General features: G+C 40.1%; 1 protein-coding gene across 2 annotated transcripts in view; it reads left to right on the forward strand.

Moving 5' to 3' along the window:
- LOC126855035 (structural maintenance of chromosomes protein 5) overlaps positions 1–24,845 on the forward strand; it is a 224,132-nt gene that overhangs the window by 20,802 nt on the left and 178,485 nt on the right. The window contains exon 1 of one of the 2 annotated variants that reach the window (XM_050602341.1): positions 9,206–9,267. The exons of the other annotated variant lie outside the window; for it this stretch is intronic. The gene's annotated coding sequence lies outside the window, so the exon portion shown is untranslated. Of the gene's footprint in view, positions 1–9,205; positions 9,268–24,845 lie in introns of those variants that run through there. 2 annotated transcript variants of the gene reach the window in all.

Below are 24,845 nucleotides of genomic sequence, written 5' to 3' on the forward strand. Positions count from 1 at the left end.
AAATTATAGAAAATTAATTTATTTTTCAAATTAAATTAAAATGATTGTAGTACATTCCATAGGTTTTAAGATAACCAATTTCAAATGTAGAAAAAAGTATTTTTTCGGCTATCAACGGTAGGACTTGTTATATACTTGAAATTTTAAAACTTCATTAATATCATTTACAATTTCATATTTTTCTAAATATTCTCAAAAGATTTGTGAAATATTATTGATATAAAATATTATGTATCTTTACGCAGATACAATAATATAAATATTACGCGTATTTGTTAATTAAATCGGATGTTTTGGATTTTGAAAACAATTTAAGCAAATTTAATGACGATACGCTTCTTCACACATATTTCCTCTTTAAATTCACACATGTTGCATACTTTAATAACGTGACGCACACGTGTTTGCGGGTAAATGACAAGGAGGGTTCTTTTTCGTTGCGACAAGGCGGCTTCCTCTTCCGGCACTCGATGACAGGTCAGATGACGCTGATCTTAATCCCTGCGGATCTTTAAGTGGCACAGGAAGTGTGATCTGGGATCACAAAGGTATCGCGATTAATATCCATTTACATGGATCGTGCATAGATGAGAGTGAACACCCGGAGAGCAATGATATATCGATTACTTATTACATTATTTGCTGCCTTGCATTATTTTTTTATAATTCACAATAAATTAAAATAAATAGATACACTAATAACTAGATATATAAAATTTTAGCCTCGTATAAAATTTGAAAAAATTTTTAGCTTTTTATTTTATCAACATCTTCTCTTCACATTTTTATTTAAACGGAAAATTTTGACGAGTAAAAATAATAATGTATCGTGAGGAGTAAAAAGGCAATTCTCCGCGGAGGTCTTTGCGGGGATCGGATCGCGATGATAGCCGCAATACTAGGCGGATCGATCGTCCGAGATGGTTCGACTCCCTTTTTCTGTGACCAGGGTCACGAATCGCTCATTGAAGCTTGTTTCAGAAACTAACGAGCGCGAAGAGCATCGAGAATACGTGTCCGCACGAACACCGAGTGCGGTGACAGGTCTCATTGTGTCCCGCGATGCGTTCATTTTTACTTGCCAAGCGAATAAAAAAATACTATAGAGATAAAAGACAGGCTTGATGACAAAAAAAAATTTAATAGCTTCCTGAAAAAAAAAAAAGTGAAGCGTTTTCGGAAAGATCTCCGAAGCAACAACGGTATCGCAAAGAATTCAGAAAGTCGAATGTAAATCGATTATCCGTATCTATCCGTGATATATCGCGGATAGAAGCTGGTTGGTTTCGGTGGCAGGTGGGAGGGGAAAAACAACTTTGAATTCCTCACGGTATCTCGTACCGTAATCCCGACTTGCTCGCTCGCGTGCTGTAGGTAATAGGCATGACGAAAAGTCGCCCACGACAGATCGAGAACAGATCTACGATTCGATTTAGATACACAACGATGTATCCCGCCGCGCGTCTCATTGACACACGGCGAAAGGAGAGAGAGAGACATAAGATGGACTCTCTCGGAACACCTCCGGGGAAGGTGCGCGCGGACCGTTAGAGCCATCGCCGGCCGGCGCGATTAATAACCGACGGCGAATCGTTTGTCGTTTACACGAGCGGTAATTAATTCCGCGTCATTTTCTCTCTAATGACCCATTGATTCGGTCGCCTCTCGCGCGCGGCCCTGCCTAATTTCTTCGAGGCCCCCCGTCCGGGTTCATGGTCCGGTGTCGTGCCAGTACCGCTTCATCACGTGACAAAGCCGGACTCGCCAGACTCGCATCGGTGGACTTGATGCGTGATCTGTGACACCGATCTATCGTCGGTGTCATGGACCGGTTCACGAAAGAATCACCAGAACTGTTTGAATCATTTCTCCCGATACTATCTTTTGGCATAAAGGAAAGATAAAATATTTATATATAGCACGGCATAAGATCCATTATAAAGAAAAATTCACATTAAATTTATCTCACTAAAAGTTTAAAGTATTTAGTAATTTATAAGACATGTAAATATACAAGTATAATATGCATTCTATTGATTAGCAAAAAAATTTTAGTTTCTTACTTGTTCGTTCCTGATAAAATTCATATCTAGAATCTCGATATAAATAATTTTGTAAATAATCAATGTAAAGAAAAAAAAAATAATATGGATAATGCTGTATCATAAGATATGCAATATTATCTGCATTTGATTCGAGATTGTTTGAGCCTTCGCGCACAAGTTAGAATGATAAAGCATACACATTTATACTTGTATTATAGAGAGCCTGTCTTTTAGAACGAGCTGTATATCGGGAATTGGATTCGCGAAAGGATGGGGGGGGAGGGGGGAGGGGGGATCTCTATAACGAGCGCAACGTAGGTTGTTACGCCGTAGGAAACGACTGCGTCTCTCGTGCATTCGTCAGAGAATACCTCGCAAAACATGCAGGCATCCCTTGCAGGTTCACAATAACCTCTCTACCGCTTCCTCCTCCAATATTATATAGCGCAGAGCGCCCTCCACAATTTTCAAGTAATCAGCGCGGAAGTCGAGCAGCGTTTCGCTGCGGGCTTATTTCGAGACGAACGCGCTCTCTCGCCGCTCTCGTGCCAGCAAGAAGGAGACGGAGCCGCGCAGGAAGAAGAACAAGCGGAGGAGGAGGAGAACGAACGAGATGCTTACGTCAGTTTTCTGATCGTGACTGGCTCCACCCTGCGTTACCGGTCAGACCTCAGAGAGGAAAGAGAGACAGAGATGCCATGATCGTGCCATTATTACCCTATTATATCTTGCATAACAGTAACAGTGAACGAAGTGAGCTATTACGCTGCTTCTATTGTGGGGGGTGGATGAAAGAAAAGAGGAGAAAGGAGGCTGTCGCGCGCGCGCGAAGAGAGAGGGCGGCAGAAGAGCCGCTTTGGATGTGAATGCGCGATCACGGAAGACGTCGGTGAAAAAAATCCACGTAATCCTATGGCGATAATCGGTTTGAACTTGCACCTTGTTGCAAGAAAACTGCCGCATCGATTCACCTGATCAACTGAATCAGGTTTTCTTATTTCTCCTGTGATTTGTCATTCATTATCGATCGCATCTTTCCCGCTAATTTATTTTACCGATTGCGAGAAAATGCCAGATCGTATCGCGAATTAAATGAATCCGAAAAGAACCGTTAATTAGATTGATGGTATGAAGCAATATACGCGATGCGTTGCATTTAAGCTTGTTTGTTTCTTAAAGAGAAATATCGTAGGCGTGTTAACCGTGATAGCGCAAGCGACGATTGTGGAAGGGGAATGAAAAAAAAATAGGAATCTGCATTTCGCCGTTTCCAAGCAAAGCTACGTAATCGTCTGGGCTTCGTACCTGCAATTTAAAATGAGCGTAAACTGCTACTTGAGGCGGATAATTTCCAAACGTTGCGGTCGTTTGGTTCGGCAATATCGCGGGTGGGGTCGGTCACGAAGCCACATTTTCGCAAGCCTTTTCGAAATTGATTCATCCCATCGATCGCGATAAACCTCGTGCTTTTGCGGAATATCGAACATTCTCCTACTTAATTATTCCAGTCGAATCACAGATTGTGATAATTGCGAGAGATGAAATCGCTGAAGAAATCTCTTACGACTCTTGCGCGCATCCACAACCATTCCTCTAAATACATAAAGTACTCTCTAAAAAGATTTCATATTCTTCTACACAATAATTAGGAAACACAGATACGATTTCCATAATCATTTCAGAGAAAATTTAAACAACGGATTAAGTTTCTCTGGTGAAATTCTTCTCTTCACAATTAATTTTATTACCGTCACCTGATGTGTGACCACTCGGTGTGAAGAAGGTAACGCTAACGCGCCGCTAAGGAGACGGCGAGCTACGATCATTACGAAGCGGGGATAATTAAATAAGTTTAATTAAGGCGCGTGCGCGCGCGCGCGCGCGCGTCGTGACTCGGCCCGTTTCTCGCCGCGAGGTCGGGCCCGGGCCCCGCGACAATGCGCATCGCGGCGGAACGAAGGTGAGCACGAGTGCCTGCTGTCGCTCGTGCCTGTTGGGCTTCTTCAAGAAGGCACTTCATTTTCTCGAAACGGGAGCCGACTGCGCCCATTGCCGGCGGACTCGATTGGTAGGATCGTTTCGAGCACTCTCGTCGCGATCGTCATCCTCGACGTCCCTTTTGACGTGGGTGGCGCGAACGATGATTCGACGATCTCACCTCTTCTCTCCCGAGATCTCACTCCGGGATCCTGTTTCTTACCACGCGAGCCGATGATCGTTTACTCGCGCGCACCTTTTACACCTGACGAGGAGAACGGATTTATGATACTCCACGCGATTCGCAATGTCTGTCGTAGCTTTCCTTCACATTTCACAGGAAAATTTAAGAATTCAGCGCAATAGCATGACGAGAGAATTACAAAAAATTAATCTGATTTAATTTTTTAATAAATTTTCCATTCCTAAAGAAAATAGCGTATAATGTGTCACTGAGAATATATATATATAAGTATACATTTTTCAGAAATTAAACACAGCATCCAAGAGACAGTAAAGATAAAGGCATCACGATCACCACTTTGGATCTTCACAAATTAAAAGATAATCGATTCATCGGAAGTTCTCCTCGTCATTCGATTGAAAAAAAAAAATTCATTGTTTCTCCCGATTAGCTTTTATACGACGGCAATATTTTGTAATGCCGACTGACGGCGCGCCGCGAGAATTATTTATTGCTTATGTGAGCGGCACGACTGCCGGAATCCTCGAGATCGTAATCCGCCTCGGATCGTTGGAGCAGGGACGCGCGCCGCGCTATGCAGCCCGACGAATGCTTTTCCCATTACTTTTCGCGGGCTTCGTATAAATTACGGCGATATAGCTTCATCCGCTGAGATAAAGTGCGTGTATTCTCGTGTAATTTCAAATCACAGAATGGCAACCGCGAGAGCCGCTTCTATATGCGATCACCGCACACTTCCGAATGTATGTATTAATCAGCTCTGATAACATTTCCTCCTGAATTGTACACTTGCACTTTCGTGAGAACGTGCAAGTGCGGCCGCGAGAAGAGAGAGAGAGAGAATTGTTTACAGCGCGGTCACGAAATAAAGTGATCGTGAGTTTCTCTTATATTATTAGCAATTCGTTATTATTACGGTTGCTAGATACGCGCATACACATAAAAGCGTTTAATAGATTTTGCAAAACTAGTTAGAAAATTAATATATCAATGTACTACTTGAAATATTGCTGCAACGTTTCGATTCGCTCGGATATTCAAATAAAAATAAGATTCACAAACGCTCGCTAACGAGCTGTTGTAGATATTATTATTCTGTTATGGCCAATGTGTTAAGAGTAAGCTGCCGATCAACGGATATCTGCCGTCTCTACGCCTTCGAAATAGCTTTATCGAACGGCGAGCAAAGGCCACGCGGGTCGTAATCCTTCGCGAAGGACCGGACCCGGTGGCTACAAGGTGATCGACCACGCCTCATCACTTTGCTCGCTACCGAGGTAAATCAGAGAGAGAGCTGATAAAGTCGAATAAAGAAAAGAAGTGAAGTGGTGCTTGCCGCGATTATCGTCATCGTCATTATCATCATCATCATTGTTATTATAATCATTATGATTTTATTACTTTGAGATTTCCGATCATTCAAGGTTACTTTATTGCTTTTCACAACCTTCTAAATATTCACTACAAAATTGTAGAAAACGTTGAATATACAGGAATTGCGCTTCTTATAAATTATTTATTAAATAATAACTGCACGTCGGCATAATTGTATATCATATAGTCAACAATATGATACACAAAATTCGATAAGTGTAGTAAATTCAATAATTTTTTTGTGTCTTCTGAGCCGATGTGTATTTTATTGAAATTTCATTTTACTATCGACAATTCGGATTGAGAACATTCAGTAAAACATAAATCGTAGAGTGAAGTAATATTAATATAACAAAAAGATCCGAGATATAACAAATGTTTCATAAGTCATTAATTTATAATTTAAGCAACATAGTATTTTACGTATACATATATTTTATAAAATATTTCGGTAACAAGAATTAATAACAATACGATGTTCGATCTTGATAGCGTGTTGTTATTTACATTCTATAGCCTCATCATTATTCGCGCAACAACCTTGCATTAAATTATTATTTTTTTGTAACAATATCATCATCATCATAATCATCAATCAATTGTTTTATTCAGCTAACAGTGAAATTTTGTTCTGCAACCTAAAATATCATATAGCATTATTATCGAGGAAAATTATTCAATAATGTAATACGATTCAATTAATAATACAATAGATACGCACAATCTCGGCGTAATAATCTCGCGCACCGTTATGGCCACGTGGCCTTCATTAAAAGACCGTTTCGAAGGCAAGAAATCTGGGAAATAGCCGGCAGAAATACGCACACGCATACATCGCACCTCCAATGCTTGTCGCCGGCCGGAATATTAGCAGGCTCGTTCCCTTCGCGGCTCGTCCCTCGGGGCAAAGAGGCGTAATGCAGTAACGACGTTGATGATATAATCTACCGTATAATACATATCACGTCGTCTCTCTCTCGTACGTACGAGATACATGCAGGACGCGTCACGCGTGCAAAGAGACGCGCGGTCGTGTCGGTGTAGCGCGTGCCCGGGCACTCGAATGAGCTCGAGCAGCCCGCGTGTGTTGTACTCCATTTATATCCCTCTTTTCTCCAAGGGCCCAAGGGAGTAGGACGCGCGGAGAAACCAATCTTCCGTCGAACATTACGCCTGTAATGACTCTCGGCAGTCACTCTCTCGCGACAATTTCACGGTGGATTTAAAGAGAAAGTCAATGCTTGAACTGGTGATTGCCTTATATCGTTGTTTAATAATTTTAATTTCTAATTCCTTATGTAGATGCATAGACACTTATACCAAATATTATCCAATATATATAAAATATATAAGTTTTATAAATCTAAATTAAAAATATATACATTATAATATATAAGTTCTTCACGAAGATACTTTTTTTTATAATACTTTAATTAATACTTTTTATTAAATACTTTACTTATTAGAAAAAATTTGTCACGGATATTATAAAAACTTGAAAGAAAAACTCGTTTAGTCTATACTTCGTGAGGTAGATTGTTCGCCTGTACATCCGCTTCCGTAACACGGAAACCACGACGTCACCTGTTCTGGAAGCGATTCGCCGAGGTGTGACGACATCGTGGGGCACCCATGATAAGAAATACACGCATGCCTCGCTCGAACGGGGTTTCTAAACGCGCTCCGGAAAAGGGGTGCAAGGAAATAGCCGGGGCGATTCGCAGGTGACGGCCCACCCCAGGACTTAATCGATGCACCGGTAGAGACTTGGGGGTCTAGCCGAGTATAGGAAGGAAGTGAGGTCACTGGACCTTGGCCCATCTTGATCACCACCGAGCGCAGCAGGTGTACGCCGTCACTGCGCGGGCAAACTATCGATATCGCAAATATCCAGACGAGACAAAATATCGCAATATTTAAAAATAATTAAAATAAAATATGTTTTTCAACGGTAAACTATATAATCGAATATTTCTCTTTCATATAGACAGATGTTTTGTCTCTCAGGTTAAAACCGGTAGAATATGTTTAAAAATTTATTCATATCTGTAATATATTTTTTTGCATTAAGTTTTCAAATATTTTCTAATTAGTAACAAACTATTTGAATATAGCATTTTTCAATGAAAATTAAACTTGTTAAACAAAAATCAGCTTTTATCATTCGCTCAATGAAACATATTATTTATTTAGAGATACACGTACATTAATCTGTAACCGATTATTTCGAGCAGAGATCTTAAAATTGATATAATTATCTTGATTAATATCGTTACAATATCGATTGTGAGCTTCGATGATAGCATGCAACTCTTTCTTCTTGTCAGGTGTATCGCGCGCATATTCCGTCCAGTATGCGCCGCAGGGTGGCATGCACGGTTGGCATGTAAGGTTACCAGTTTTTGCACCAAATATGTGGGCCATGCACCTGCCACGCGCGCGTATAAACGCGCCGCGGGCATCACGGAAGCCGCGCTCGGGTTTCACGGTTCTGGTTTTTAGCGGATCGCGCTTCACCGGCTGACTATTGCCGTACGAGTGCACGGAGGGGATGACGATGCAGCTGCAAAGGCGGAAATCTTTATGACGGCGCGTTTAAGCACTTAATTAAAACAGTTCTCGCGGACATCGAAATGAGAGAGAGAGAGAGAGGAGATCACTCGCGAGAACGCGGAGAGAATGCGGTCAAAGCCCGTAACTTACGCGCTTATTTCCATGAGTAGGTCGTCGTACTACAAAAATACCATGCAAATAAATCATCATTCCAAACGTTAAGAACGTGTTTTATCACTCGACGAAACGAAAATTTTAAATATTTATGACGACCATATTTCTAGATAGAGCTATGCCCGGGTTCGGAGACAATCTTGTGAAATCGATGCTTATTTATGCGATGCCAATCCTTCCCCTTCCCTCTCCCTTCTCCCTTTCTTCCTCGACTTCGATATAACGTTTCTACTGCTTTGATTGATTTTACTTACATTTCTCTGCGAGAATTCATTCCTTGCAGTAAATGAAATCCGCCTGCAACATTTCACGTCTCCTGTCAGGGACACGCGCGATGCCAAATTGCGGTCCGCTTGTTCGACACTGAGAAAGGTAATACTTGCGAACGAAAACATCTCATTACGACACCTCTCCGCCTTTCTCAAGGATATCGACAACGATACGTTTACGTGTCCGCGATCACCTCGCGCAGTAAAGCACACGAAGGATTAAAGTATTGTCGTCGAGACTTTCACGCGTCTTTCTCCATCCTGCACGCAGCGGGAACGTAATACTAAATGATGAAGCGAGCGCGCATCGGTTTTTCTTTTCGTTTCGTTGTTACGTAGCCGTCTCTTTCGTACGTTGGCGTTCGCTTCCGGGAGGAGGAGGACGACGCCCCGAATCTCACCCGCATTTCGGGCGACACGCTCGTGTAAACAAGCACGGCAATCATTTAAAGACTTCACTTCTCCCGGCGACCCCGATCGCACTTTCTTCTCTCGGTCTGGCGCCAAGCCAAGGCGCCGTACATTTGTTCGTGACGTGACACGCGGGAGAGAGAGGAAAAGAAACGCTCGAACAAGCCGCGATAATCCGCGAAGATCGACGGAGATGGTAGACGATACTCATGTTACGAAGTGATACCGCTACGCGACCGAAATTCGACGGACGAGAAAAGTGAGTAATAGTGAAATAGCCATAATAACGAGTAGCCATTAATCATCTATAGAGTCTGCGACAAATTCGTTTACTCGTTTATTAATTCTATTAATGATTCTCAACTGCTTTTACATATAAAGTCCAATCTACATAAATTGTATAAATTTTAACATTCTATTCATTTGAATTATAAAAGATTTATTCGATTTGTTCGAAGAATGACTAAACGTCACATGTAAGTTTGGAAATTATTCTAAAATAAGATATGAAATTTTGTCAAAAAAAAAAAAAAAATAATAGTAATAAGATAAATATGACGGAATAGGAAAAACGACATTACAATTGGTCATTAATTTATATCAATAGATAGAGAATTCTATTGTTGCTTTTACCACAAAGTTTTTGTAATCATCGCAATGCCTTCTCATTAATAAATGAATAAACAAAAAATGAATAAAAAAGTAAATAATCGAATGAGCGGAAGTAGATAAACGAATACAAAAGAGGAGTGATGAATCATAACAGGTAAAAAAAAAAAAAAAAAAAAGCAAAAAAGAAAACATGAATAAAAGAACAAAAGAGGAAAATATATTCCTTTCTCCATATGTATATAAAAGGAGAAATTAGTACTAAATCAAAAAAATAAGATTTCTATTTTATGATTATATTATATTCTACTTTAGAAACTCTTTACAGTAATTGCGTGCTAGAAACAGAAACTTTCCCCAAAATTATTAAATTATTTCACTTGCATATTCTTGTCGCGCATTTTTCATTTGATTGTAAAGAATATCCATTGTATAATCGTAAATATGATATCGATGCACACGGTATTCGATATCAAAGGAATAAGAATATTGACACGTCATTGAATTTGAACGCATACTCTATACACTACGGGGAAGAAATTGATTTCCGACGTACGCATAAAAACTGCCGGGGCAATTCGCACCTTTAGCGTATTTTAATTCAATCGTTGGGCGGTGAGTCGCGCAGGGTCATCGCGCAGGGTCAATCGTATGCTAATTGCCAGCCAAAAGACGAGCGCGGCCGCGCGCAAAGGGACGGGAGGAACGGGTATCCGCGCCGGAGGACGATCGACGATACCCGCGGCTCGGATGGACAAGGTCTTTGAACCTGCGCCGTCGGCTCCGTAATGCACCGTTGTCGTTGAATTGTTCTGCATAAATTTATGACGGGCGAATGTGAGATGCGCGCGAATGCACGCACCGCAGGACGAAGACGAATCGTCCTGGTGAGCCGAGGGGGTCCCCTCCATCTCCCGCTCGTGCCACGCCTCCGGTCGACGTTAATTACCGCCGATTCCGCCACGCAAAGTATCTTCCGCATCGAGGAAGATCGAGAGCCGATCTCTCACCGAATGATTATTCTTCACGAGATCATGTATTCTACCTTGTACAGGATGTAAATTCATAAGCATCGTTTTCGTATTGTTAGCCATCCTTTTTTACGATTTTGAACAAAGGCTGCCCTCGTGAAATAATTAATGCTAGAAATAGATTTTGCATATGATAATTAATGAAGGTTGTAGAAGGAATGAAATAAAAGTTGACTAACTATATTTCTTAATGTCACATCTACTGCATTGTCAGCCACCTATAAGTATGCTGTGAATAAAATTCGCAACTTTGTTTTACGTGCGAACAATGGCCGAATAGTGTTTATTGGTCGCAGGATGTGATATCGAGGCGATGAATTAGCATTGCAGATTATATGTAGGTGACGGTACGTTCGTTCTTAATAATACATTAAAGATATTAACATAATGCGATACGCATTGTACTTTGAGACGTGAATGAATGCCCCTCGGGCATCATATTACGCTTTGTAACTTCGTCAGAATCACCTGAAATCGAAGAAATTAAAATAAAGGGCGAGACTGTTATAATGCGTGTCGAAATGTGTGGGTAATAAAGCTGTAAAAAAAAAATTCCCTGGGCAAAAATTTAAGCACGTTTCCTAAGCTATTCATTTTCCCGCCCAAAATGGTCATAGTACATATTATAAATCAACAAACTGAATTTACATTTAACTAATGAATATTCGGCTCCTTCTCTCTGTGCTTTTGAAATTTGTATAAAAATGTTTTTTTTTTCTTTCAGTCGCTTATATTTTGGAAAGTTTATTAATAATTTGACAGTGTCAAAAACTCGATTTCAAATTCACGAAAGTATTTATCATTAAGTTTAGAATTGTAAAGTATAGATATAAATATGCTTATACAATATATATTTCATGTTATTTCGAAAGTTTTTCTTTTCTTTCTATGAATGCACATGTTCACATACGGTTCGCATAAAAAGGGTTTCACCCTTTCTGAATCTTTTAACTATAAATATATTTATCAAGACGACTGTCTCTTTTAAAGGTCTTCGTGGAAAGTAACACAAGTTTCGCCACATGTGAAATCGTATTGTAAACTCTAAACGAATGTATATAAGATACTATAACTCATTTCACAGTATATGTATAAAAAATAGGCCACGTTTTTGCTGCCAATGACGGAGATAAAAAACTCGCAAATACCGAAACCTTTAAGGCGCGTTACGCTCACCGTGTTGGCTTGGGAAAATTAAGATTGTAAAACGACATGTGGCGTAGAACAACAAGCTGCATCGACCGGTAGCAGGTGAGTTTCGTGCGAGGCGCGATGGGAATGTTGCGGACCAACCTGTCTACTAATCATCAGCGGACCGACCCCCGACGGCCTACGTATTGTTGACCGTTGCAACCACTGCATACACACACACACACACACACACACACATGCACTGATAACGAATCGACATTATCGCGATTCCGCCAACACTCTGTCAATTATGAATATCGATAGTTCCGCTGTCTGCACCTGCCGTGGCATTTCCGTGTGACTTTTAGACAGACAAGTGAATAATATCGGTGCAAACATTATTTTACTGTGAAAACCACATGATTTAATTTGAGTATATTTTATAAAAAAATAAATATATATATATATATATTTTTTATATACTTAAATTATATAAGTCTCTCTTTCTCTCTTATATAATAAAAAAGAAAAATTTAACAGAATCAAAATGGTTGATAATACATATCAATTAGTTGTCTAGCAATAGAGTTATCATATTTGTACCTGTCAAAAAAAATTAATTTAAGTTTTATAAAGAAAAATAAAAAATTATATAGAGGGTCTTCAAAATATTATATGAATTAAAGGCTTACCATGTTATATATTATCAGAATAAAAAGTTTAAACTGTCCAAAACCAACATAATTATTAATGAAAACAATTGACAACGATCAATAACAGCACGACGGAAATACAATTATTCAATTCCTAAGATAAGCGTTTTATAAAATTATTGCTTCGTAAAATTATATATAGATAGAGCGTAGCGACAATAATTGCGCGCAGAGAAATTTGATACATGCATGGACGGAGACTTTAAGATTAAAAATGTAGCATAAGAACTTAATCTCGCGGATATTTTATCAAAACAAGAGATGTTTAGGGCTTTAAATCACATCTGCAGATTCTTTTGTCTGCATTAACTTTGTCCTAACTTGTCTTCCTTGAAAGCGCGCTCACATGTGAAATACAATAATTTGACACATGTGCGCACCCTCGGCGCATCCTTAATCCTATGCTTCAACATCAACCTCGCAATAAGAATACGAGGTTGGTGTTGAAGCATAGCAAGTTGCCCATATTTTCAAACTGCCTTTCAGATGAGTGCTTTTCTCTTACTTTAAATCTTCATGTCTCTACATTTTTGTTATATATATATATATATATATATTGCATTTATTTGATACATAAATCTAAAGCTTCGATAGCTTTTTCTGTTCAAAGTTTCTGCTTAACTTTTTTGCTTTCTTTTTCTTATCGCACTCTCGTATTAAATATTTATTTCACTACCATTAAATATTTATTTCACTTTCATGATATGTTGTTAGATGTAAAAAAAATCTAAAAGAAGAAAAGAACAGGCAAACGATCGTAAAGCCACATATGTTCGTGCGATTCGAAGACCCATCGAATTATTTCTGCAACACACATGCCGTACATTATTTTAGGATTTTAGAAATTCTCACACATCTTGTCCTAGGTTCATGTCCTAGGTCACGTCTTAGGCTGGCATAGTCACCAAGGCATTTGAGTCATGTCTTCATCGGCACGATAACGTGCCAAAGCTACCAAATTTTAAAAGCTGTTGAATGTAAAACATATGTGTTTTACTTTGACAGTAATTACATACAATAAAATAAGTATTGATGCGGCAAGAGAAAGTATATTTCACCAGTTTATCCTTTTTTGATTGTTATATGACCAAAGTATAAACCTGAAAGAATTAGCCCTTTCAATTGGCCATATGGACAACTTTATCCTTAAGAACTAACGGAGTCGCATGTCGACGAACACATTGCGCGGGAGTAGTTTACATTTCCGAACACGTTCTCCGTGGACGAAATCGCACACTCGTGTTCGCGGAACCTCGCATGACCGATCGCAGAGCACATCGAAAGTATTGACTCAGTGAATGAGGTCATCGTGTGATTTCATTGGTGCACCATGCAAGAGAGATGCATCGCAACCGCGATAAGCGCTGCGGAACGCTGTACGTGAGCCATGGCCAATAAACACGATGTAATTCCGCGTATATCAACCGCCACCGGTATGGTTGAGCACGTGCTCTATTTCACCGCCTGCATTCATCGGAAATGCGAGACGTCATCTTTTAAACGGCGCTGCAATTGCACCTTCTCGCGCGCTGCCAAGGCTGCGATACCTGTTCAGCACAGCTCACGTTGCTCGATTATTTCTTAGAGGGGCAAAAAAACTTTTTTTGTTTTACACTTTAACTCACAAATTCCTCGATACTATTAGAATATTACGTGAGTAATATAATTTAACGTTATATAAAAATGCGACGCATGAGTTTTCAATATTGGCCGTGATAATTAATGAAATTTTATTTTCATACGAGATGAATTTTATTTTCTCCCAAAAATATTCAATAGAAAAAATTTTAGCATCTACAAAAAAATATTTAATCTCCATCAACCTGTACTGTATCGTGTGCACAAGATGCGGCTAACAGCATCATCATCGCGGGTTCATTTTATCGACGTTGCGAGTACTAAAACGTTGACGCGATATCGCCCGAGGTCCTTTGGATGGGCCTTTGCCACAAGCAGGCCCTTCGCCGTTATCGACACCGCGACTCTCGTGCGCGAGTTCTCCATGTTAATATTATTCAAATATCTTAATAGCCTCGTGTGTCTCACACGCATATACGCAACACGCACGCACACACACATATACGGGGCTCGCTCGCGCGATTCTGCAACGCTCGTAACCACGTACTTTATACACCGTGAATCGCGAATACGTTGTCGGGTATATGCGGATACATCCGATGAATACCACAGCGGACTGCCGATGCCGGTGTGTTTCCACCGAGCAAGCGAGCGTTTAATGCTTTTAAACGACTCTCGACGGCGACGTGTCTGCCGGCACGACGCCCGTCTCGTTGCCGCGAAATGCCGTCTCGCCTAACTAGGCTTAATGTAGACATTGTTTAAGGGACGTCGCGTTCGTCGTATGGTTCTCAACCTATGAGGGAATTATGTAAATGTTCATTCCTAAATTGTATTTGAATCGAAAATCCGTTTATTGTATGAATTCTAATTTGCGGGTAAAAATAATTTTTTATTCATCTCTTCTACATTACATTTAGAGAGAGAGAGAAACAAACTATTATAAATTATCATTAAATTTCTTGTCGTGCGTAATCAAGGTGAGCAATTAATATCCAGAGAAAAGTTAGAAGTACAATGGAAATTCAGGAAAATGATGCACGATAGAAAGTGCAGGACAAGTTCTCTCAGGAGTGCCTCTCCCACGGATGCATCTAACTCGCAATTTATCGATTGTGAGCGTTTGTTTTCACTTCGATAGGATATGTGATAAAAAAATATTATGCCTTTTTAAAATACAATTTTTGCGCGTCCTTAATTCAAATTTTATTTAAATACACGACGGCATAATATTCGCGTGATTATTTTTTTGTTGAGATTTAGATAATAATTGAAAAAGCTTTACGTGCTTGTTAATTTTAGAGCGACTTGGCATGGCTGAGTATCGCTGAATCGCGTAGAGTGCGGGTGGGCCGAATGTGCCCACGAGTCTCACGCGGCGCCGCGCTCTTGCACCGCACACGCACCGACATTAACACCTGACCCCGCGCTATCTGCAAAGTGTAGATTCATTATCGAGCATAAATTACGGCGGAAAAACTTCAGCGACCCGCGATGCGCGCTATCCGTTTCTACAATACAACTAACTTGTCGTTCCCAATGCTTGCGATGTTTGTTGTCAATTTTAGACTCCCTCATCTTTTTCATAAGAAAATGTATTTAATCTAGTGTAGATCCGTAATAATAAAATCTTTAGTAATTATAATATCATATAATATATATATGTTTGTGATACAAATATAATTGCATTAACCAATCATTCGTATTAAAGCTTAAGAAAACTGAGCTTATGTCCTACTTGTTTTATATTTAAAAAAAAAACAGTTTTTATTTACAGTTATTATTTTGATTTATTTATTCACAGCACGCTATAATCTCGACAGGTTGATTTAACAAATTTAAAAACAAAAAATTTTATCCGGCATATAAATTTTACTTTGATAGCTCGTAAAGAAATGAAAATTACGCGTGCTATTAAACAATCGAACGTACACTTTAATGTCAACTAAGGACAAACAACTTAATCCCAAAGAGATTACGAGAAACAATCGAGATACGCTTGGAGATCTCGATCTTCTGACCATCGATGTTTACGTCAATAGTGTTTCCAGATTTTTCTCCAGCGGAGCGGATCGAAATTCGACTGTAAAGGAGAATGATTTCGCTTGTAAAGGCGCGATCGTATCGGTCGTGGCACCGGATGGCGCCCATTGCGGTAATAAAAGCGACGACGTAAACACCCACGCTACTTCCTTGCGTCGAGAAAGAAGCTGCAAACAGTTTTTGCGAGCTTTCCTACAATTTCTCGAACCACACAGGTTCACAAATTGACTATACACCGTATGGTGAGCATGATTTCCAAGATTTTCGGCAAGGACGGTTGAGATAATTTACTACGACAGCATTTGTCACGAAAAACTTGTCCTTGCATATAAAAGAACGGTGGAAAAAAGGAGGATAAATAGAAAAAATTTTAATAAAAAAATTTTGAGACTGCGATAGTTTTTATAAATTCCGTAATTACATATACACGCGTACTGATTTGTCATCTGTTATTGATTTTACAAATCAAGTAATATTGATTTTTATTGCACATCTGATTTTATTATTTCTTATGTGTATAAGTACTATATACGGCGATCAGCTGATATTAACAAACCATAAATATTGTACGTAAAATATTTAATTTTTCTTAAATAACAATTTAAATGGTTGATTATTATATTTTCTTCTAGAAATATAAATTTAATATTTTTCACATTTAAGAAACAAAGTTTATTTTTGTTTCGATCGCGTGGAGAAGTTTTATGGAAATCAATTTATTTTATCTGTCAGTAATAACAGATGACAGATCAGTACAAATGTGTAAATGTAATTACGAGCTTGAGAGCGCAAATTCTATGAAATATTATTGGCAAACTTTGTTCACTTATAATGTAAAAACTATTGTAAAAAATTGTGGTCAATTGCTATGGAAACTGACACCTGCTGATGGGAATATTATCGGACACAAATAAACAAAAGTGGTGCGTTATGTGAAATCGACTCACGTCACCTGCTAAAGTACATGCAACGTCGGTTCCCATAGTTGGCCGCAGCAATTTTGGAATCGCACATTGTCATTACCCTCTCTTTATTCGCGTACTGGAATATCGATGTAGTTGCGTGTTAATAACACATGACATTTACCTGTTGTATTGTTACCAACGCTTTAAAGCGCCGACTACTTCCTGTTACGTTTAACCATTGACTTTTCGATCTATCATTTACCTCAAATAATGGTATCCGAAACAGGTTATTAATTTAAAAAAAATGGATAAGATATTTCACGCGTAAATTTATTAGAAAACATTGGAGGAGCGCGATCGTTAATCTCAGTACCCATAACGTCGAGCGTCCGACACAAACGCTTGTGTTCTTTCTCACCTGCCGACATAAATCTCTGTGTAAACTGGACGCAAATATTTAGTATAAGGTAAAAATTAAAAACCAACTTTTGCTATAATTTTGAAATATTTTATAAATTTTATTTGAGATGACATTGTTATATGTTTTGACAGTTGAAATTCTTATTACGTGAATATCAGTGAGCTTTTTTTTCCAAAGAAACGTTGTCAATTATTATAGAAATTATATCGACACATCTCTTGTAACATTCGCATATTTTTGACCGTTTTTGTCACCGTCGAAGTACAGAAGACGAAGTGCAGAAAACACGTTGAAATCCCGAGAGTCTCCGACTGTACGACGTCACTGGTCGTCGCGCTTGTAATTCGTAGCTCGTGTAGCCGGCCGTAAAAAATGATTTTTCGTTCTCAGAAGACGCGCATCTCACCTCGGCACGGAGTCGCGACGCGCCACGCCAGTTTCGATGCTGGTCCAAGCCTTTCGTAAAATCTTGCGAGCAGTAAATCCTCGCGTGTAAATCACCTGTCGGACGTTAAGAAGCCGAAGGCTGCTGCGAAGGGGCGGTGGACCGTGGCGGGTGAGACGGACGGAGTGAAATCTTGTATGTGCGCGACACTGGACGCATATTTCGAAACGCGTATGGCAAAATTGCCATCGTATGGCAAACATACCGTGGCACTTTTAGAAATGCCGATTTCAATAGAATCACACATACGCAACCAAATTATATGTAAGTTCCATTATTCTCTTATGTCTCTGGATAACATATGGTAACCGATGCGCGGATAGAAGAAGCGTAAAATCTTATGTTTCCCGTACGTGACTAGGTCCACATTTCCTCTCCTCTTCCCTTGAGCAAAGAATCTGCAAATGTTTCAAATTAGACATCTGGAATTCTTGAATACTACTAAAAAAAGATTGCTGTTATTAACAGAAAGAAAAACCCTCGACTATTGTAGAAAAATTGATAAACAACTAGATACTCTTTGAAAAGTATTTTTAAGAAAAAATGAATAAAAGTCAACGCTCTATTTTTTTATTATCTTTAGTTAATTATCAAAAAATTTTTGTTGCATTTTCCCCTATATTCTATACTCGAGAAGTTGATCTTGTTTATCAGAATTCTACTTTTTAATACGAGCAAGTCATAACTTTGAACATCTTATTTGAAATTCGCACATTGTGAGGAGAGAACAAAATCGATGGAAAAAGCAGCTCGCGATGAAAAGGAATAACGTATCTGTGGCGAGACGAACGGAAGGATGAAGCAGTCGACGATGCGTCGAAGATAGATATCGGCATTATCATGCGTCTCGAAGCACCTCGGGGCCAGTGCCTGATCGTCCGGTACTGGAAGGCAGAATCTGTCAGCGCCGTAACGCATTCGGCTACTCGATAACATCTTGGCTTTTAGCATAAATTTGTGTTTGACGTGGGTGCCAATTAACATAGTAAATAACGCGAGAGTTTTATGGGCCCCGCGAGCGGGCCCCGGGTACCTGGGGCGCCCGCGGCGAGGTTTGATAAAGGTCGCTTTCCGTCGCTGCGATTCAACGAGAAGGCCGTCGCCCTTTCCCCCTCCCTCCCTCCCCCCCCTCATTCGTCCCTCAAAAATCGCTCTCACAGATATGCGCGAGGCACCATTTGACGAAAATGATGGCCCGGCGATCGCAACGCGCCGAAAAGTGTATCGGTGCGATTACCGGACGTGACTTAATGGAGTGGATCGATTAACTTTACGATCACGCATGGAATCAAGATGTTTCGTTGCGAGAGCGAGTAGATTAGTTGGGGGAAGATCCAAGTTCCGCTGGTGAATTAATGCGCCCGGGAGATCTTCCGAGAAGATAAGCCGTCCAACATGCATCGCGTTCGCGGATAAAAAGGCGGCTCGATAGAAAAAAGTTATCTTAGGATAAAAAAAAAAAATAATTTTTATTATATTTTATTTTATCTTCGTAAAATCGAAAATGAACGAAGCACGAAAGAAATATGTATTTGTGCCTCACTCGCAACACATTTTACACAAGAAATAAATACGAGAAGATGAGATGCTGCGTATATGGAAACGTGTTGCGACGACTTCCGACTGACTGGTTTAAAAAACAAAAAACCTCACCGCGCGCTCAATGTTACGCCTCCATGCGACCTTCCACGAATGTTACGGACGGCATATAAATTTGCGATTAGACGGTGTGGTAAAGTGCGCTTGGACTAATTAGCGTGCGTGAAATCAGACAGAGCCGACGCGCTTGATCTCAAGTTCCCCGCGCGAGTGTCCGCGGTCGCGGCGCGTCACAGTTGTTAGCCCTTAACCACCTTAACCACCGCCTTCTTCAGGTACGGCATCGTGATTGTCACGCCCTGGCACGCTAATTCGCTACCGCGAAGTATTCTGAGCATTATGACAATCATCTAAAAATATATATTTGAAATATTACTTGGGGAACAATAGAGAGCAAAAGACTTTAATTAAGTAGCCATGAAAATTAAATAATGCAATTCGAAGTTGAGTTATAATGAATATTGAATGATTAAATGTACGTAAGGAAATAATAAAAGATTAAACACATAAATATAATTTTGCGTCAGTTAAGTAATATTGATATGATCAAAAAATATCAAGCAAAAACGTACAATTAAAAAATTTAATAATCAGCCTTAAAATAATAAAACATTTAAAGAAACATTGCGATGAGAAAAAAATATATAAGGTATCAACTAAAAATCAAAACCGCGTCATTCTTGCGCACCTTGCACCATCCCTGGAACCACTGGAGAAGTTATTCAGGCCCTGGGGGTACCGTAAACTCTAATCCCAGGAGACATTGACTGATTTATGTCGGCGACACATTGCCGCGTGTGCAGCACGTGAAATAAAAAAAGATCCCGTTGGCTCGCGCGCCCCCGCCGGATGGACTCTCGAAGACGCAAAGAAGCGAGAGCGAAATAAAAAAAAGATCGCTCGTCTCTTGACTGGTGCTCGCTCGGTACGAAAAGGACATTCGATGAACGCGAAGGAAATGCAACGAGCGTGGAAAAGAAGGAGACGAGCGGAGACAGACCGGTGAGAAGAAGAGAGAAAGGGAAGAAAATCCAGCGGTAAATCATTGGGCTTTTGCGCGTTCGTAGGAGACGGATGGACGGACGTACATACGTATACGTACAAATATACGAATATGCGCGGAACGTGTAACGGATGGGAGAATCTACCGGAGGTCCACCTTGTCGTTAAACGGCTGTAAGAAGGTGGCGGAGGATGATGGTAGTGCGGCAGTGGTGGAGCAAAACCGCAAAACGAGAAGGGGTCTGGTTAATTTTTATTGAGCATAAATTTGCCAAAATATTTGAGCGTGACGTGGATGGCCCGTAACTCTCGAACAACGTCCACTTCCCCCTCTTACTCTTGGTCACTTTTCGAGTCCTGATTCCGTCCTCCTTATTCGAGGCAGCGTCGCGTCTTGGTCGCACCCGCGTGAATATGCGGGTTACCCCGCGTATATTTCTTAGCCAGGCGGTATATTAAATATCTCTCGATTCCAGGAATACTCTTGGAATTGAGCATAAACGTCCTCGTAATCACTTTTGACCCGCGACCTATGACCCGTCGATGGACCGTTCGCATTCGACCTCCGCCGGCCTCGTCCAAAATTGCCGAAGTCGATGACGAAATTTCGAGTCATCGGCACTTCGAAGATATATAGTAAGAGAATGGTTTGCAAACAAGATATAAAATGGCGTGAACGTTATGTTACATCTTTCTTTTAATGTAACTAATTTTTAGTCGAACATTTTCACTAAAATATTAAGAGAATTCACGATTTCTTTAATTAAATTTATGCATCAGAGAGCTTTTTTATTATGAATATATGTAAATAATTATTTAAAACCATGATCTATCTTATTTTGAATCAAGTTACTTTTTCATCCACTTTCGTATACTTTCTTTATTCAAAATATATTACGTCAAAAAGAATTGATTCTAATGATATTTAAAGCAAGTCGATTGTATGTAAAGACAAGTGTTTTGCATTTCATGAAAAGTTTTAAAATGTTTGCTTTCTTATTAAGAAAAGTAGCAAAGACTTAAATTGAATAAGCGATAAAATCACAATTACATCTGATTGCACATGAAATCCATTTTTCAGCATTGCTCCGAGTAATAAAACCAAGATCAATAACTGTAAAAACACGTTGAACATTCACGTCTCTCCTAAACGCCGATCCTGAATAGCCACTTGGCCATTCGCGACCCAGGATATTTAGAAGACCGAGAAAGAATTTCAAACTCCTTTTGCCACCTCTCGCCACAAAAATATCCACCACGACTGATAACGAGGATAGTCGGCATCTCGCCAGTCTCCGTTAAACCCGCGCGACACTCCCTGGTTCCGCGCGTGCGTTTCGTACGTGGTAAAATATGAAAATCAATAAGCATAAAAATTAACACGCCCCTAACACCCATAATTTCGTCGGCGGGAACATTACCGCGCCGTTAATATCAATATTATTACCATGGCCGTCTCTCTGTGGCCGCATTATGGGTGGCCAGGCACTGTAATTTGGCAGCAGTATAATCCCCACTTCGGGGGAGTCCCGAAGTACCCGCGGGATGAGAACAGTGTCTCGTATATATGAGTCCGAATACGAGTTCAAGTAACATGCGCGCACGACGGGCTCTCTGCCTCGCCACGTGTCACACGTGCACATGGATACGCCGCGCTTGTAATAATGCCAGGAGATACTTGGCGCGGATATTTATGTGCCTGGCGATTTTGCGAACGGGCGGAGGTACACGCGCGCATATGCAAACCGCCGCGACGTAATCGGGGTGGAAACGATATCCTCCTGGTCGCGCGCGCGCGAGAGGCTGCTCTCGAGAATATGGAAGAAATCCGGGTGAAAGTAATTGATTTAATGCGCGATTTTTATTGTCAGCTGATGGCAAAACCAAAATGTAAATGTAAATGCTTGATAAAATATAATCGTAAGAATATGTAATTTGCAAGAAATAATTGCGAAACGTGTTTTACGAACTGTATTAATAATGCGGTGGATATTTATATGGATAGTAAGACTTAAATATTATTTTCTACACATTAAGCAATACATTTAACGTGTGAATAAAATAGAGTAAAATATAGAAGCATATTGTTAATGTTTTTATAGTTTAAACTGCGCAGCGAGAAAACATAATCTGGACCATAAGAATTTCAACAGCTTCCACAAATCGCCATCATAAATTTTTACATCCTAAAATGCCCTTATTAACTTCGCGTTACTTATACATAATAACCTCGCTGCGGGAAAAAAAGAACATAAGAGCAAACGATCTTTTCTCTTTCGCGCGTAAAAAATAATAACGTGCGAACGCGATTTTCTTTGATGCTTAATGTTGTAGAGAAAAAAAAATGAATTTTTATGCGGGACCGTTCTCCGTAGACAGCTATGGTCGTTCGTGATGTCGTTACTGTTCCGAGGGATGATAATGCACGAGATTAAAGCCAATTCCGAACAAAGTCCAACCAGTTTTATTGTATATTAAAAAGCAAACAAATTCAAGAGTCTAAGATAATATTAGAAAAGCTCAAAAATTTCTCTAGATAAACTTGAAAGAGATAAGCACCAAGATACGTTTTGAAAACAAGAGTCGCATTTAAAGTTGCAGCGTTCTTCGTTTATAGCCATTTGATAGTCGTATTCGACGATATATAGTAGCTAGAAAAAACGATAATAGCTGGAAAATATTTATTTTTCCGCAAACGACTGACATATACGCACACATGTGCCGAGAATGCATTAAACGTTATGTCAAGTCTACGTAACTACGCTTTTTCGAGATCCTGCTAGAAAGGACTTGCTTCTGAGATACTTAGCTTTTCTACGACCGGTAGTTATACTCGCCGTTCACTTAATAACGAAGCTTGATCGTCAAACCGTGGATTATTCGGTGGCCTGGACACGAGTTCGCGAACAACATTTTACCACGGACGGTCGTATCTGAGTTTATTGGCTCATCAGATCGGCCATTAAAGCACGGAAATAAAATGACGAAATGGCAGGATAATGGCATACCACGTGTCAAGCAACGAGTGTCTTTCTTTGCCATTTCTTAGCAAGCTCGAAGCCTTGCTGGAACCTTGTTATTGTTCTTTGAATTATTTTCTGATACTTTACTACTGTAAATTCATTTGTGAACTATATAATTTAAATAAATTTAGATAAAATAATTTTTTATCAAGATTTACTTGAATCTGTAAAACATAGTAAAGGGAATCCGAGAATCGTAATATTCTGCGAGGTTGAGATCGATCGGCTGAATCGTGACCGAGAAATCGACCATATAATATTTACGTATACATTATCTAATCTACTAATCGAGTAAAGACGAAGAGAGAAAAGGAGATGCCACTCCCTGCGACTCCCAGGACTGCATCGCGCGGTTATTGTTGCATCGCAATGACCTGGGTGACGTGTGTACGACCCTGCAAACTCTTCTCCGCGGGCTATGGTGATCTACATCGGTAGTGATCTACCGATCTTGTGTATAACTCGCGCGTAAATCGTGATCAGCCTTTGGGCATCCAAAGTGCAATCGTCCGGAATAGCTGGTGCTCGTTCGGATCGAGATATACCGTTTTCTCTTTATTCGCTGGCTCTTTACGGGTGGAAATCCTTATGGATCAGTATTCCCACAACGATCAGAAGGCAGTCTGTGATGTCTTATGTTTATTTGACGTATAAATTGCACATTGAATTTTTTCAATTGATTTTGTATCGATTATTTAATTTAACAATCAAAGGGAATTTATGCGCCAACACAGTTCCACTTACTGTTACAAGCTCGTGAGTTAACAACACGTCGATCGATCGATCGATCGTGATGTTCTCGAGGCCCGTTGACGTTTAACAAATCGCCGAAGGATCCGGCGCCATCGGGGGCCCGAAAAATGAGGCCCCTCGAGGGACAATTAGTCGCATCCGCGCGCTTTTCCGTAACGCAACCTCGGTGGCTGTCATCGATTGCTGGAAGGTGATGAGAGGCTCGCTGAGGGAGGTACAAAGGGGAAAAGAGGGAGGCGAGGAATATGAACAGCCGATGATAATAAATGACAGTCATCAATAAGGAATTAGTATGCGTGCCTGGCGAGTGACGCTGACTTGTGGGAAACGAACGCGTGTATATATGTATGCATGCACGGATATACATAGAAGGAATCGCGCGGCAATTCGCGAGCGAATCAGCGCGCGTTTGTTTTGAGGATGAATGGCAACCGACGCGCTTACGGCACTATACTAACGAGCACTGCGTTTGTGCATAGTCGAAAACATCATTCGCAAGATTCTGAGGAGTCGCGATCAAAATTTGAGCGATACGCATCAACCTTCGTCTAGAATTATAAAAATTGAATCATTATCGTCGCATT

Source organism: Cataglyphis hispanica, chromosome 15 (assembly GCF_021464435.1).
Source record: "Cataglyphis hispanica isolate Lineage 1 chromosome 15, ULB_Chis1_1.0, whole genome shotgun sequence".
NCBI lineage: Eukaryota > Metazoa > Arthropoda > Insecta > Hymenoptera > Formicidae > Cataglyphis > Cataglyphis hispanica.